The sequence below is a fragment of the Canis lupus genome, chromosome 18 (assembly GCF_048164855.1).
Source record: "Canis lupus baileyi chromosome 18, mCanLup2.hap1, whole genome shotgun sequence".
NCBI classification, from domain to species: Eukaryota; Metazoa; Chordata; class Mammalia; order Carnivora; family Canidae; genus Canis; species Canis lupus.
In genome coordinates this window covers 21,283,812-21,299,729 of record NC_132855.1, presented here as the reverse complement: position 1 = coordinate 21,299,729, position 15,918 = coordinate 21,283,812, and the positions used below count along the sequence as shown (strand labels likewise).

General features: G+C 42.1%; 1 long non-coding RNA gene across 1 annotated transcript; it reads left to right on the top strand.

Moving 5' to 3' along the window:
- Window positions 1-1,737: 1,737 nt before the first annotated feature.
- Window positions 1,738-2,855, top strand: LOC140609470 (uncharacterized). Its single transcript, XR_012011295.1, has 3 exons — window positions 1,738-1,963; window positions 2,147-2,309; window positions 2,658-2,855. It is a non-coding gene; the product is annotated as an uncharacterized lncRNA (long non-coding RNA).
- The last annotated feature ends 13,063 nt before the right edge of the window (window positions 2,856-15,918 follow it).

The following is a 15,918-nucleotide window of genomic DNA, read 5'->3' as shown; positions in this document are numbered from 1 at the left end:
TCTCTCTCTCCCAAATAAATAAATAAAATCTTAAAAAGAAAGAGAGATAGCTACTGTGATGATTTTGACATATTTCTGATATGTCTTTTTGTTTTTTCTTTAATGCAAACAGACTGAAAAAATAACCATCAGGATTATATTATTTATACAATTTTACATGCTACTTTTCCCACTTACTACAATTAGGGCATTTTTTTAATGTTAATAAATACTTACTGAAAACATAAATATCTAATGGCTACATCATAATTTATTCAACTTTTCCCTTGTCGAACATTTAGGTTGCTTTCATTTTTCCTTGCTTATAAATAATAAACATTCTTGAACATAAATACATGTTAACAGCTCTGACAAATTACTCCAGGTACTCATTCTTGGTTACTCTCCTTAACTTCAGAGAGGCCTATGGAGACATAAAGTAAGCCTGAGATCTAGATGTGTGACCCAATGGCTCATCTGTAGTAAGAATGTTTTGGAGTCACATTGTTCCAATTACATTTATTTTATTTGTATTTTTTCCAATTACATTTAATCAGTTAATTTCTTTAATTGCTTGTTCAACAAGAATTAAAATTAAAATAAGAATTAAATTAAAATTAAAATAAGGATTAAAGTCATACTATGTGCCAAGCACTGTAGGGGATGGCAAAAAGACTTTGAGGAATGCACTCCATTTTTAAATGACAAAAAGACTCCAAAGTCCTTTTGTTGGAAAGACCCCACTCTAGACAACACTGAGAAAAGCTTTGTGTTTGCTGGTAGCAACTACTAATAGTTATAGTGAACTTCCTACATGTTGTTCTAGGTGTTGTATGTACATTTACTAAATTCTCATGATAACTACTAGTATGATCATGAGCTCCACTTCACAGAGAGGTTAAGTAATTTGTCCAAGGTCACACGGCTAATAAGTGATGGAACTGTGATTTGAACCTAGGCAGTTAAGCTCCAGAGTCCATATTCTTCACAAGCCACATGTATCTTGAATATACCAATGTAGAGAAAAGATGTTATAGAAGGGTTATGTGTAAATAAGCATTTTCTAGAGGTGAGCTGTTTGCTTTTGGTTTTGTTTTGTAAACTTTCTATAATAAAGCAGTTTGGGTTTTGTTGTCAAAGTTATTCTGATGGCACTTTCCTCAATGCTTAGAATGTTAATAAGATTTTCTAACTCAGGGACACCTGGGTGGCTTAGCGGTTGAGTGTCTGCCTTTGGCTCAGTGTGTGATCCTGGGATCCGGGATCAAGTCCCACATCAAGTCCCACAAGCCTGCTTCTCCCTCTGCCTATGTCTCTGTGTCTCTCATGAATAAATAAATAAATCTTTTTTTTTTTTTTTTAAAGAATTTCTAACTCAAAAGAAGCAAATCATTTCATCTGGTTTGGGTAAGTGAATTATTTGCAGGTAGAAAAGCCATCATTCCACCTGCCTTGTCTCAAGAAACTTCTCGGGGAGAGTATTGGAAAAATAATATTATTTTGTAATAAACCCAATAAGGCAACGGATTTGTAATAAAGAGCTCATTTGATAGATACCTTGTTCATGTTCCTAGTATAATAAAAAAAAGTTTGTTGAATGGATGAATGAACAAATTCGTGAACAATCCTTTAGGCTGCAAGGCTTACAAATGAATAGTACTATGACCCAGACTCAGTGGTGTGCTGGTGCCAGCTCCTACTGGCTCATATTTCTTTCCAACTTTGTGTTCGGTGACTTGGCATTAGTGGGAAACCACCAGCCATGGTGGGAATATTTAAACCACAGAAGTCAGCAGATGCTACCCATCAGGGCTTTTTTTGTTTTCTGGGAGAGCTGGTTGTTAAACATTAGCAGCACACCACTATCCGGGCTTATTAGAAAATTCATAAGTGAGAAGAAATTCTGCGAATCCAAGAGAAGAAAGAGGGAATTGTAGTAAGAACATCAATTTGAACACTCTTCTCCTCAGTCTGGAGTCATTAGGTATGTTGCTCTTTTACTGAGTTATTTCAGAGTCTGGGGAGACTTTGTTAAGATAGTTGAGATATTTAGATGGTCAGGGGGTGAGGGGAGCTGAAGCGTAAAGGCTGTTTGGGGCAGGACAAAAGAATGATAAATAGCTCAGGGGCACTGTCAGTCTCAGCTGAGATCAAGTTTCCTTTCCAGCCCTACAGCATTAATGGCACCCATAATTCAAGCAGGGAATGTTGGTGGACACCCATCCGCGAAGCGCATGGTGAAGTATCGTTTGGCAAGGACAAGAAAATGGGCATATTCAAGCTGGAAGGAAATGTTACACAACATCTGGTCCAATCCCTTCATTTCCCTGGTGAGGAAAAAGGAGACCTGAGAGCGTAGAAGGGCATTTCCCAATGCCATGGGGCTGATTAATTAATTAAAGTGGTTTTCAAACTTTTATTTATTTTTATTTTTTAAGTCTATTCATTTCTATATATTTATTTGAGAGAGAGAGCACAAGCATGAGAGAGGGAGAGAGCACAAGCAGGGCAAAGGGGTTGAGGGAGAAGCAGGCTCCCCACAAAGCAGGGAGCCCAATGCCAGACTCGATTCCAGGACCCTGAGATCATGACCTGAGCCGAAGGCAGATGCTTAACCAACTGAGCCACCCAAGCGCCCTATTTTTATTTTTAAAATTATTTATTTATTTTTTTTACAGCACTGATTTATAATAAGGAGCTGGATCAGCCTGCCTGGTGTGACTGTCAGCTTGCCACTTCCTTGCTATTTGACATTGGACAGGTTACTTAACCTCTGTGTGTTTTCTCAGCTATAAAATGAGGATGTTGTAGGGATTAAATAATACATGTAAAGAGCGTACAAGTAGTAAATTCTCAATAAATATTAATAACACAGAGCCTTTGTGAAAATACTGGTAACTTTTATGGCCAGAGAGAGAAAGAGGGAGAACATTCAGGAAAGAAAGATATAGTAACATATTGAAAACTAGCATACTACTAATGCATAATATATTAATTCAATATATTAATATATTGAAAAGCAGCAGAGACATTAGCAAGACATTAACATTTTGAAATCTCCCAGCTAAGAAATTTCCCCCAAATCAGATTGTGCAGATGTTCTAGTGAATGATTCACCAATAGGATTAGTTAGTTATTCCATTCTTTTAGTTATTCCATTCTTTTTTCTTTTTGAACTTGCAAGGATTTCTAGCTGGGTGAGGGGCCCAGTAATCTCTAGGCAGTTTCAGACTGACCTCTGCTCCCTCAGAACTTTTCCTGGAGAATGTTTAAAGAAGCCTCTCCTTGCACTAGCTGGGGGTAGGTCACATGTCCCTTAATGTTGACAGTGGCTGTATCTGGGGTTGCATCTTCCCTCAAAAGCCTCTGCCACCAACAGTAAGGGTCCAGACTCTGGACACACATGGTTTGCCCAGCATCAGGGAGGTGCTGCATGGAGGGCTTGCAGGAAGTCCAGGAGCTGGGAGGAGGTCTGGGCCGGGCCCCTCCTCACTTCACCTTCTCCTTTCCTGTGCAGAGACAACACTCACGATTTGTTCAGCCAGCTGGGAGGATGTGCCGTGCAGGGTACAGGGGCTGACTCTGATCTCTGGGGCCCCCTTCCTCACTCTACCACTTAATCTCTCCTTTTCCATGGGCAAAACACTTACCTTCACTGGTCCTCCATTTCTCATCTGTGAAACGGGAGTGACAATTTTATGCGCTTTGTAGCGTGGTGGAGAGGCTCAACTCAAGCAACAAGCAAAAAGCATTGAGGACACCACCTGGTGCACAATGAGCACAAGATTTTATGTTTTGTTTTGATTTTATTCCTTAGATTTTTAAAAAATATATTTTATTTATTTATGAGAGAGGATGAGCAGGGGGATAGGGGAGAGGGAGAAGCAGACTCCCCACTGAGCAGGGATTCCCCACGTGGAACTTCATCCCTGGACCCTGAGGTCATAACTTGAGTCGAAGGCAGACGCTTAACCGACTGAACTACTCAGGTGCCCCTATTCATTAGATTTTTATTGTGATAAGATATATATTACAATCTACGATTTTAACCACTTAAAAATACACAATTCAGTAGCATCAGGTACATTCACACTGTTGTACAGCCACGACCCCAACCAATTCCAAAAGTGTTTCATCACCCCAAGCTAAATCTCTGTATACCCACCACCTTCTCTCCTCTACCTCTGCTAATCTCTCTTCTATTTCCTGCCTCTATTAATTAGACTATTCGAGGTACAACATATCAGCAGAGTGATGTATAATTGTCCTTTTGTGTCTGGCTTATTTCACTTAGTATAATGTCTTTGAAGTTCATCCATGTTAAACGTGGGGCCCAAATTTCATTCCTTTTTAAAGCTGAGTAACATTACATTATGTGCATAACCACTTTTTGTTTAGCCATTCATCTGTCAATGGATATTTGGGTTGTGTTCACCTTTTGGCTATTGTGAATAATGCTCATATGAGTATTGGTGTATAAATATCTGTTTGAGTCCCTGCTTTCAGTTTTTTAGGGTATATACCCAGAAGTAGCATTGCTGTATCATATGGAAATTCCATGTTTAATTTTTTGAGAAACCAGTATACTGTTTTCTACCACAGGGACTCCATTTTACATTCCCACTAACAGTGCCCAAGAATTTCAATTTGTCTACATCTCCACCAACACTTGTTTTCTTTCTTTCCTTCTTTTTTCCTTCTTTTTTCTTTCTTTCTTTTTCTTTCTTTCTTTCTTTCTTTCTTTCTTTCTTTCTTTCTTTCTTTCTTCTTTCTTCTTTCTTTCTTTCTTTCTTTTTTCTTTCTTATCCTAATGAGTGTGAGTGGTTTCTTTTTATGGTTTGGATTGTATTTCTCTAATGTTTAGTGATGTTGAGTATCTTTTCCTGTGCTTATTGTATATATTTTTTGGAGAAAAGTCTATTCAAGTCCTTTGCTCAGTTTTATATATAAAAAAATTATTTTTAAGTAATCTCTACACCCAGCGTGGGGCTCGAACTCATGACACCAAGATCCAGAGTTGTATGCTCTTCTGACTGAGCCAGCCATGCCCCCCCTTTGCTCATTTTTAAATTGGGTTTTTGTTGTTGTTGCTGAGCTGTAGAAGTTCTTTAAATATTCTGGGTACTCATCCCTTATAAATATATGGTTGCAAATGTTTTCTCCTGTTCTGTGGGTTGCCTTTTCATTTGCTTGGCAAAGTCCTTTGATGAATAGAAGTTATAAATTTTAATTAGTCCACCGTATCTATTTTTTCCTTTTGTTGCTTATGCTTTTGGTGTCATATCCAAGGAATCATTGTCAAATCTAATGTCATGCCCCTCTGTTTTCTTCTAAGAAGAGTTTTTACCTGTTTATGCCTCTGATCTATTTTGAGTTAGTTTTTGTATATAGTGTTGTATAACCATTTAACTTCATTGTTTTACTTGTGGGTATCCAGCACTGTTCGTTGAACAAACTGTCCTTTCCCCATTGAATGATCTGTCACCCCTGTTGAAGACCGTTTGACCACATAGGAGAAGGTTTATTTCTGGGCTCCTTATTCTATGTCATTGGTCCATACATCTGTCTTTATGTCAGTGCCACACTGTTTTGATTGCTGCTGTTTTTTAAAAAGTATTGAAATCAGGAAGTGTGAGCCTTCTAACTCTGTTCTTTTCCAAAATTGTTTCAGATATTCAGGGTCCTTTGAGATTCCATGTGAATTTTGGGATGAGTTTTTTATTTCTACAAAAAAAAGTTGGCATTTTGAAAGGATTGCCTGTAACCTGCAGATTGCTCTAGGTAGAACTGAGATCGTAACAATATGGAGTCTTCCAATCCATGAACGTGAAATGTCTTTGCATTTACTTGTGTCTTCTTTGGTTTCTTTCAACAGTGTTTTGTAGTTTCCAGTGTACAGATCTTTTGTCTTCTTTGTTAAGTTTGTTTCTACTTTATGATAGTTTATTTTTAACACTAAAAGAGTGCTTTATTATGCCTGGCCTTATACCAAAAACATTACAAAAACATTACCTCTTTTAAACCTCATAACTCAGTATTCTGCAGAGGAGGGAAACTGAGACAGGGCACCAAAACAAAGTTGATGGTAGAAGGTGAACAAAATAGTGTGATGAATAATATTATAAAAGAAATACATTTGTTGATATATATGAGTATTTATGTATGTGGGAAACCTATGCAGGCAAGATAAGCAAAGTAAACAGGTATGTGTGTGAGTACGCGTGTGTGTCAATGATTTTTATGCCCACATTTTTTGGGGTGGTTAGAGATGTGGCACCTACCAGGGTAATGTGAATTTATATGTATTTTCCTATAATGTATATTATTTTTGCGTAGGTTGATGGTAGGACACCAGCTTGAATAACATACTGTGAGAGGACTAAGCTCTGCCCCTAAGATACCAAATCCAGCATTGTCTGACCCTGGTATCTCTGGGATCATGGTCATTAATCAAAAAAAAAAAATCTCACTCGCCAAACTAGCTACTGAATGACTTCCAAGCAGTAATGGAAACCATTCATTCTTACATGAATGCATGCATAAATACATTCGACATGTATCTATCAGACATTTTGCCAGGCAAAGTATAGCAATGATGTCTAAGGCCAGTCTCAAGGAATAAGTAGAAGTTTATCAGTTGGATACGGGAGGTGTATCAATCTGGGTCCAACTAGAAGACTAAAAATACACTGTAATTTGAACAGGGGAAGCTTAAAATGAAGAATTATTGATGATAACAGGGATTGGAATAACAAGGTACTGACTAGTATGAAGTAAAGAGATTACTAAGGAACACAAAAACAGCAGATATAAACAGCTACTCACTCCAGGGCTGAAATCCAGATCTTGTGGGAGGCACGTGGCCTCAGCTTGCTGACTGGCAGTGAGGGTGCTGCGCTATCAATGGATCTTGATGGGCATTTGCCATCTGGAACTTGCCAGCAACACTACTCCCACTCTGAGTGTCCCGGGAAAGTTGTTCACAATAAAGCATCTGTTGGGAGGTGCTCTGCTACAGAACTGTTGGAAATGGAGGCATGCCAGCAGAAGCTACTAGCCGCTAGATCCTGGCACTGGGGAAGCCTGTGAACAAGCATGTGGGAACCAGAATGGGAACCCCTCTTCCTCCTGCCGTGTCTCTCCAGCACCCTCTACTGATAAAGCTTAACACTGTGCCACCTGGCAAAAAAATAAATAAATAAATAAAGGGCTCAGATGCATTTTCATAGGGAAGACAAAAAGGATGAATTTGGAGTCAAGAGGCAATAAATTGATAACCAGCACAAGAGAGGAGAGAATCCCAAGTGGAGGGAATGCCACGTTCAAGGCCAAGGAGACCTGAGAGAGTTTGCCATGTTCTGGGAGCAGCAGTGTTTAATTTTAGTGATCAGAACAGTGTCCCCCACATCTATCTACACATCTATGACCTCACAGTGTGTTTTTCTGGCTGTCAGTGATGGTGGTTTTACAACCTTGCATATAAAACCTCAACACAATCAGGCTTAATAACTATCCATGGATTGATTGGTTAATTTTTACGACACCGAGAATTTTTCCATTTGACAAGTTCCATAGGAGCCATAGCCATCAGGGCGCAGTACCTGCGTTTTTAGAAATATGGGGTCCAGAACATGGGAGGTGATTCTTTTCTATTACATCTAGAGTATTGTGTCCATTCAAAAATCCCTTACCTAATAAAGGTTACTGGAAGCCAAACAAAACAGCAGCAACAAAATTTGAAGTGTCCAGGATGGTCAAGTGTTTGAAAATCTTATTGTGCTAGAAACAATTGCATTCTGTTTGCCTCAGGCCTTCTGGCCCCTCCCCTCCCTATTTTCCCTCTTCTATGCCCATCCCCCACACGCTGCTTCCCATTCTCTCTCTCTCTCTCTCTCTCTCTCTTTAAAGATTGTATTTATTTATTCATGGGAGACAGAGAGAGAGGCAGAGACATAGGCAGAGGGAGAAGCAGGCTCCCTGCAGGGTGCCGGATGTGAGAGTCCATCCCAGGACCCTGAGATCATGACCTGAGCTGAAGGCAGATGCTTAACCACTGAGCCACCCAGGTATCCCATCTCTCTCTCTCTTTTTCTGAGTGAGAGAGCACACACAGGGGCAGAGGAAGAAGAGAGAGAAAATCTTAAGCAGGCTCTATGCCCAGCACAGAGCCTGACCTGGGGCTTGATCTCGTAACTCTGAGATTGTGACCTGAGCAGAAATCAAGAGTCAGATATTTCACCAACTGAGCACCCAGGAGCCCCTGCTTCCCGTTCTCTTGTCATGCTATATGCATCCGCTGCCCGGCTTCATCCACACCAAGTCCTCAAGGACCGCTCATCAGCCTATGACTCACAAATCCATATCTCTAGCTCAGATCTCTTTTGTAACCTCTGATACCACTTGCCCAACTACTTCACTTGGCCTGACACCAACACCACAGACTCAACATGTACAAAGCTGCACTCATCAGCAACTTCTCCACACCTGGTTTTTCTTGTCTGTTGTCAGTCTGTCACAGTTTCACTATCCAATCAGGCCAGGAAAATGGGCATGAGTTTCCCTCTCCCATATTTTCATATTTGAGTCTTACTGTCTCAGTACCTTTGGCATCTCTCCGGTGAGCCCACTTCTTGCCATTCCCACTGCTACTACTTGAGGTAAGGCCATGGGCGTCTCTCCCCTGGGGCTCATGTTAGCCTCCTCAGGGATGCCCCATCTCTAGTTCTTTCTCTCTCAAACCACTTTTGCACAGAGCAAAGATATATATATATATATATATATATATATATATATATATATATAAAACATTTATTTATTTCTGTTAGAGAGAGCAGGAATAGGAGGGGCAGAGGGAGAGGGAGATAGAATCTCAAGCAGCCTCCATGCTGAGTACAGAGCCCCATGCAGAGCTCAATCTCATGACTCTGAGATCATGCTCTGAGCTGAAACCAAGAGTAGGACACTCAACTGACTGGGTCACCCAGGCACCCCAAAGACATCTTTATAAAACTGAAATAAAATTGTATAATTACCCTGGGAAAAACTCTTTAGCATGTCCACAATGTCCTTGTGATCTGGTGTTGGCTTGCCTCTCCAGTTATCTTTCATTGCACTCCCACTCCGTGCCCCCCCTTCAAGAAACTTTCCAGCATTGCCATTGGACTTCTGCATCTATGTTCCAATGCTTAGACACCCTCTCCCCCGTCTCTGCTCATCCAGTGCTGCCATCTCCTTTGAGGGTCCACTTCAGACTCTCCAACTCTTCCCTTCTATTCTATAAACTCTTCGAAGGTAGAAACCATAAATTACTCACTTTTGCACCCCAAGTGCTCAGGATGCTGCTTAAAACTGAGTAGACTGAATGAAATTCACTTGAAATTTTTTTTTTCTCTTAGTCTGGCAAACAAATATGACAAACAAGAGGGAGAGGAACATATGAATGCTGACTTTGAACAATTCAAATGCTACTGCAGAGTAAAAGGAATTCTGTGTTCTTCACAAAACCGTAGAAACAAAGATAATAGGTGGGTTTTCAAGGAGATAAATTTGAAGTCTGTATAAAGGAGATTATAGTAATTGAACCTACCTAATAATGGCATGGATTATCTTGAAAAGCCACTGAGTGCCTCTACTGGAAATGGTCAAGAGTAGGACCTCCGTGTCCACTTCTCAACAATTCTTGCTAAGGCAGTGCTTGGAGTACATGGGCTCTGAAACTGACTCTAGAGTTCCATGATTCTAGGTGCAACATAAAGAGAATTATTTTACAATGACTCAGAATTTGTCCTCTAAGACCTTATGATTGCCTCACCAAGATATTTTCTGGTGAACAATGACTTGAAATGCCTCTGAAAACCAGTGTATAGTTGATGGTGAGTGGACATCCCTGGGGATGAATCTGGGATTCATAAATTTAGGAGGGCCTCAGAAGATGGTGACAAGGGTGCTTGGGATGGGCAGGTGGCCTTCCAGGGCTGGGGAAGACCCAACTCAGAGCATAGGTGGGCAAGGGCCTGACTTCCAGGAGTCCCTGGGGTGAGAGGGCAGAGACAAGCATGGGAACCTGGCTGCAGGCAAATGCAGACAAGGTTGGCTCTTGGGTCTGGTATTAGGCAGCACTGGGATTCTAGGTTATAAAGAAACTGGCAAAAGCCAAGCCAGGACCCCACTTTCAGACAAGTGAGACAGAAGGCAGGCACAGCACCATGGCAGGGCTCTGACTGTATGTCTGGGAGTAAGAGGCGGGCTTGCTTACAAGCATCCTTGATTACCAGCCTCATGTAAGGATCAGAGTGGGAGCATAGTAGAGTAGGAAGTCAGCTTGGATGCCAAAGCACCATCCTGCTGGCCTGGAATTCTTCCTTCCCCCCACCTCTCAATGGGAACAGGGTTAGTGTTTTAACTGGGGTTGGTTGGATTCCTTCTACCCAAGGTTGTGTGGCTGTACCTATGGAGAGAAGACAAATGTGGCGACATAGGAGAGTTACATTTTCACAGTTTAGAGATTAATCTCAGTAGGTCATTGAGTTGATGGAGTCTCAGTTTGAGAAAAGAGTTCCCTCTACTGGCTGATTTGAGCCAGGGTCTGTTGACTCAGGGTTATCTGTTCATTGTTGAAGATGCGTATAAGATTAAAAAGTTAAATTACTGAATACAAGAAAATCATTGCTAGGTTTTAGTTTACTTTTCTTATTCAGTTAGAATTTCTTGGAGCCTTCCTTGTTCCCTCAATCAATTTGGTTGAGGTATACTTTACATTAAGTAAAACATACATATACACACAAACACCTGTGTAACCGCCACCATCACCACAATCAAGATACTGAACGTTTCTATCCCTCCCAAAAGTTCCATTGTAACTTTTAATAGCTAATCCTCATGCCTGATCCCCCCGTCTCTAGGCAACCATGGATCTGCTTTCTGTTAGTATAATTGCAATGCCCATCTTAGAACTTCAAGTAAATAGAATCACCTAGTATGTACTGTTGAGTTTAAATTCTATTGTTCAACATAATGACTTTGAAATTCATTTATATTATATGTGTCAGTGGTTTGAATCTTCTTATTGCTAAGTAGTATTCCATTGCATAGTTATGTCAAAATTTCTCCATTTTCTAGTTGATGGACAATTGAGTCGTTTCCACTTTGGGGCTATTATGAACAAAGTGCCGTCAATATTTGTATATCAGTCTTTTTTGTGGATGTATATTTTCTCTTGAGAAAATGCCTGGGAATGGGATTGTTAGATCCTATGATTTGTGTATGTTCAACTATAAGAAATTGTCAGCCTGCTGTGCAAAGTGATTCTATATTCTGCTGGCAGTATCCAGGAGTTCTAGTTCCTTCTCATCCTTGTCAACACTTGATATTGTCAGTCTTTTTAGTTTCAGCCATTTTAGTGTATGCATTGAATACATGAAAGCCCTTGTTAGATTTTATTTTGGTTTTGCTCTTCTGATGGTAAGGTCTTGGAGAATTTTGTATTGAACTTTTTATTTTGAGGTAATTGTAGGTTCACAACATGATTGTAGATTCACAGCAGTATGAGGGATCCTATGGATCTTTTACCCATTTTTCCTAATAGTAACATCTTGAAAAACTGTAGCACAATATCATGATGTATTGGATCCTTTTAAAAATACACACCTCTCAAAGTTTAACAAGTAAACAGAAACTGGGAACCATCTGATCATACCCTATGCTCAACTGTCGATGAGACAGGCAGACTATGGAGCATTGGAAGCTGCCTTAACCATAATGCTAATGAATACTTTGAGCATCGCATTTCAGGGACTAGAAGAAGCACCAATCTGTTAATACTGGCAGTGCTAAGTCTCAGTGCTTCCAATCGGAAAATACAATATGTGGAATTTCAAATTAGACAGCCACAATGAGAAAGCAAGACTCTGAGTGAACGTCAAGGAGACAGACAAAACTATGGCACGAGAGGTATTACTTAGAGCTCTGCCAGTAGGCCCTTCACTAAGTGTGTCTTTTTTTCTCCCGTTGACATTTTTCATCTTTCTGACTTTGGGACTAATTGTGGGTGGTTCCATTCATGGATAATGAAATAACTATGAATTTCAGTTAGCCCCCAACCTCATTTGAGCTAATAGCTTATAATATTTGGCTAGATCCCAAAATAAGTAATAAAGTGAACTGATTTGAGCTTTAGCTTTTTGTGCTTCCCCTGCCCACATCTGGCAGAAGGACTGACCGTGAAATGGTGAAGATGCAGGGAGTCTGTGGGACGAGGAGGAGAAAGATCCAGGTAATCTCCAGCCTGGATAATTAGCCCCCACTGACTCTAGAGCTGATGGTAATATGAGGAGGCAAATCCTTGAGATAAAGGTCATAAGATACTCCTAAGGGGAAGCAAGACAGGGAAAGTTGAAATTAAATTTACTATAATTGTGTATGTAATTAAATAAAATAATGAGAAAGAAAAAGATGAACATTTGCTTGATGGAAAACAAATGTAGTGAATCTTTCCTCATTTCCTCTAGCATCTTCCTTCAGAAGATGGCCATCTTAGCACAGTCCCCACACTGTTATGATAGGATCAATCACCTTTGGAGAGCATGTGTGACATCATGGCAAAGTCAAGGCCAGCACTTATACGTCCTTTTGGCATCCCCCTTTTCCATGTCGAATGGCTGCACCATCCCTCCCCCTCTTTCCTTGCCTCGGTCTCTGGGGGGGTCTCTCCGTCTTCCCCAGGTGAATATGTCCCCTGGTGCCATTGGTGGCTCCTGCCTGCCCTCGAATCTTGCTCCATCAGGAACGTGATCTGCCTGTATCTTCCAGCCCTCCTTCCCCGGGACCTGCAAGCATGCTTGAGTCTCCCCCATCCTTCAAACATATTCCTCAGGCCTGCTACCTTCCCCTTACTGACCTCCACCTCTTCGTTCATTAACACACATTTCTAAATAGTGGTCCACACTCTTCTGTTACTTTCCTCACCACTTCCGTGTCTCCTTGATCTCGAGCAAACCACTGGCACCCCTCACACACACTGTTTTCTCGGGGGTGGGGTGTCAGCATATATGTTTCTAAGAATACCTTTTCTTACTCTACCTGGCAGTCTACATACTGTCAAATTGTAGGGTCATATCGGGCTGAGATTGGGCTTTTAAAAAAAAGTTTAAGTAATCTCTACACCCCACATGGGGCTTGAACCCACAACTCTGAAAGCAAGAGTCACGTGCTCTTCCATCTGAGCCAGCCAGGTGCCCCGAGATTGGGTTTTCAATTCACCTCTGTAAATTGAACAAATGGAAAACAAATGTAGTGAATCTTTCCCCATTTTCTCTAGCATCTTCCTTCAGAGGATGGCCATCTTAGCACAGTCTCCACACTATTGTGATAGGATCAATCACCTTTGGAGATCATGTGTGACATCATGGCAAAGTCAAGTCATTCCCTCACGTAATGTCCTGGACATAGTAGAGAAAGGCTCAGGTGATGTTTGCTGAATCGCGTTATCCTGCCTCTTGGATGCTGGGAGCCCTCACTGGATGGCCTACTGACTCTGTGGTAAGACGAGATGGCCTAAACCCATGGCCCTCCCCTTCCAAGACACCGTCCCTAGTACCAACCACCCCTGGCCCACGACATTTGGTGGTCTTGCCTGTACTGGTTCTCATAGATGACAGGGGAGCCTTCAGGCAAGAAGTCCTGGGAGTAATTGAGTCGTGATTGGCACCCCTACACTCTTCCGAGCTGACAACGAGCGGGCATGGCAGCCCATGCCTCTTCCAAGTGGCATCTAATTTCTCGGAGGTGACTTTATATTGCTTTACAGAGGCTGGCACGCTGACTCGAGGGAGCCTACTGGGAGTCGCACCTGAGCCTGGTTGCCTGACTGCAGTAGACAGCTGGTTAGTTAAGGCGAATTTTACAGTTAAATTGCGTTGTGCCTGGGAATTGGAAACTACTGCAGAAGGACAAATGCAAATGAGATTCTAGGGCAGGGCAGGAGCTTGTTAAGAAGCAGCCCCGCGGCAGCAAAACCTGACGCCTCTTGGGTTTGTCTTCAACTATTGTTTTGGGAAAACATATGGGCGGTTTTCCAAAAGGCTTTTAGAGAGGATGGAGATGCAGAACGTGGGCTTTGGGGCATGACCGAGGCATTGCTATTACAGGCAGGCATGGGCCACCCTGGTCAAATGCTGGTTCCATCCCTTTTGGGCTGGCTAACCTTGGGCAAGTTGCTTTCCATCTCTGGGCCTCTGTTTCCTCATCTGTGTGTTGTAAATAATAACACGTGCCTTGCTGGGATTAAAAAGTATACAGATACAAAAACCTCAGCCCAGCACTTGGGCATAGAGTAAGCCTTTAATCAATGCTAGCAATTTCAGCAGCATCATTGTTATTACTTAATAACTATAAGAACTTAGGCAAGTCTTTTAACCTCATGGTGCCCTTTCTCCCATCTCTTGAGGTAGTTGTGAGAATTAAGTGAAAAAGAAAAAAAAGATATATGGAGTGTTTGGCCCAGGATGGTCACTCTGGGCTGAGTGCTATATTATTAATATTGTTATTCTAATTAGCCAAGTGTCAGCGAGTCTGCTGTGCTCACCTTAGGACAGCGGGTACCTGCTGGCTAGGACTCCCTGGAGAGCAGAGTGCCCTAAAAAAAAAAGGCAGAGAAAACAAAGTAGGCATAGGGTTTCATAGAAAAGTTTTTCAAGGCAGTTGGATCTGGCTCACAGCTAATGACCTGACCTCCTTTAAACTTGGTTTCCGTCTCTGCAAAAACGGGGATAGTCACAAGGCGATAGCATTTACAGAGTCCCGTGTAGACTTGGTGCCTGCAGAGTGGCAAGGAGAGACTGTGAGTCGCTGCCAGTCTTTGTAAAACAGAGCTGTGGTCACTGAGTGGGTGGGATTTCCTGCAGGATTACCTGAGAAGGGCAGGAGAGAGCAAGAGGGGAACAGGGAGCATCAGGGAGAGAGGGGGGGAGGAGAGGAGGGGGAGAAGAATCAGGGAGGATGGAGAGAGAAGTCTGGTTAACAACACCTAAAGGAGATCCTAACTTGCAAGAGACAAACCCTGAGTGTGCATTGAGATGGCTTTTTACTCTCTTTATGGGCCTCGCGTGTACCTCCCGTGGAGCCAAGCCCTGTGCTTAGAAAGTCATCAACAGATACTCATGCAATTAGGAGTTACCCCAGTGAGAGTTTATGGGTTTGCTCATTGCTTGAAGATTCTGGAACTCCAGACTGTGGAGGTGCAGTGCCCTTCTAAAAGTCTGTGTCTGGGGGGCACTGGCCTGCCAGTCGCCCTTCACCATCTGTTCACTGTGGATGGAGAGGATCTCATAAAACCCCCAAGGGTAGTGGTTTGATCTTCCCCAGAGAGGGTGGCGTGAACCCTGGAGTGGATCTTTTGCGAGATCAACAGCCAGCCTCATCCACAGCTCGTCAAGCAAGGTGTCCCGGAGGCCAGAGAGCAGGACCTGCACCAGAAAGAAAGGAGTGGGCGATCCTCGGTTCAGCTGGGGGCGGCGGAGCTGGCACATCGGGGACCCAGCCAGTCCTGCACCCTCATCTGCTCACCCGCCAAACGGCAGGGAGAGGGACCGGCTGTTTGTTTTCCTCCCAGAGCAGGAATTCTCAGAAAATCGATTCTCCCTCATTGACAATGCATACTAAGTGATTGAAAGGCCATTAAACCCATTAATGGGGTGCTCTTTAAATAAAATAAGTCCCTAAAAGGCATCTTAGACTTGGCAAAGTCAGTAGAGCTCACAGTATGCTGGGCCTGCCCAGGGACCATAAATATAACGGAACAAATAGGGGGGGGCAGGCAAACAGAGGGTGAGGGAATCAGAAACAATGAGTAACTTGGTGCATAAAGGACAAATGTTGCCAGACAAGCTTAATGGCTTTTATTTTATTTTTGACAGGATTTACAAAACGGGTAGATGAAGGGAA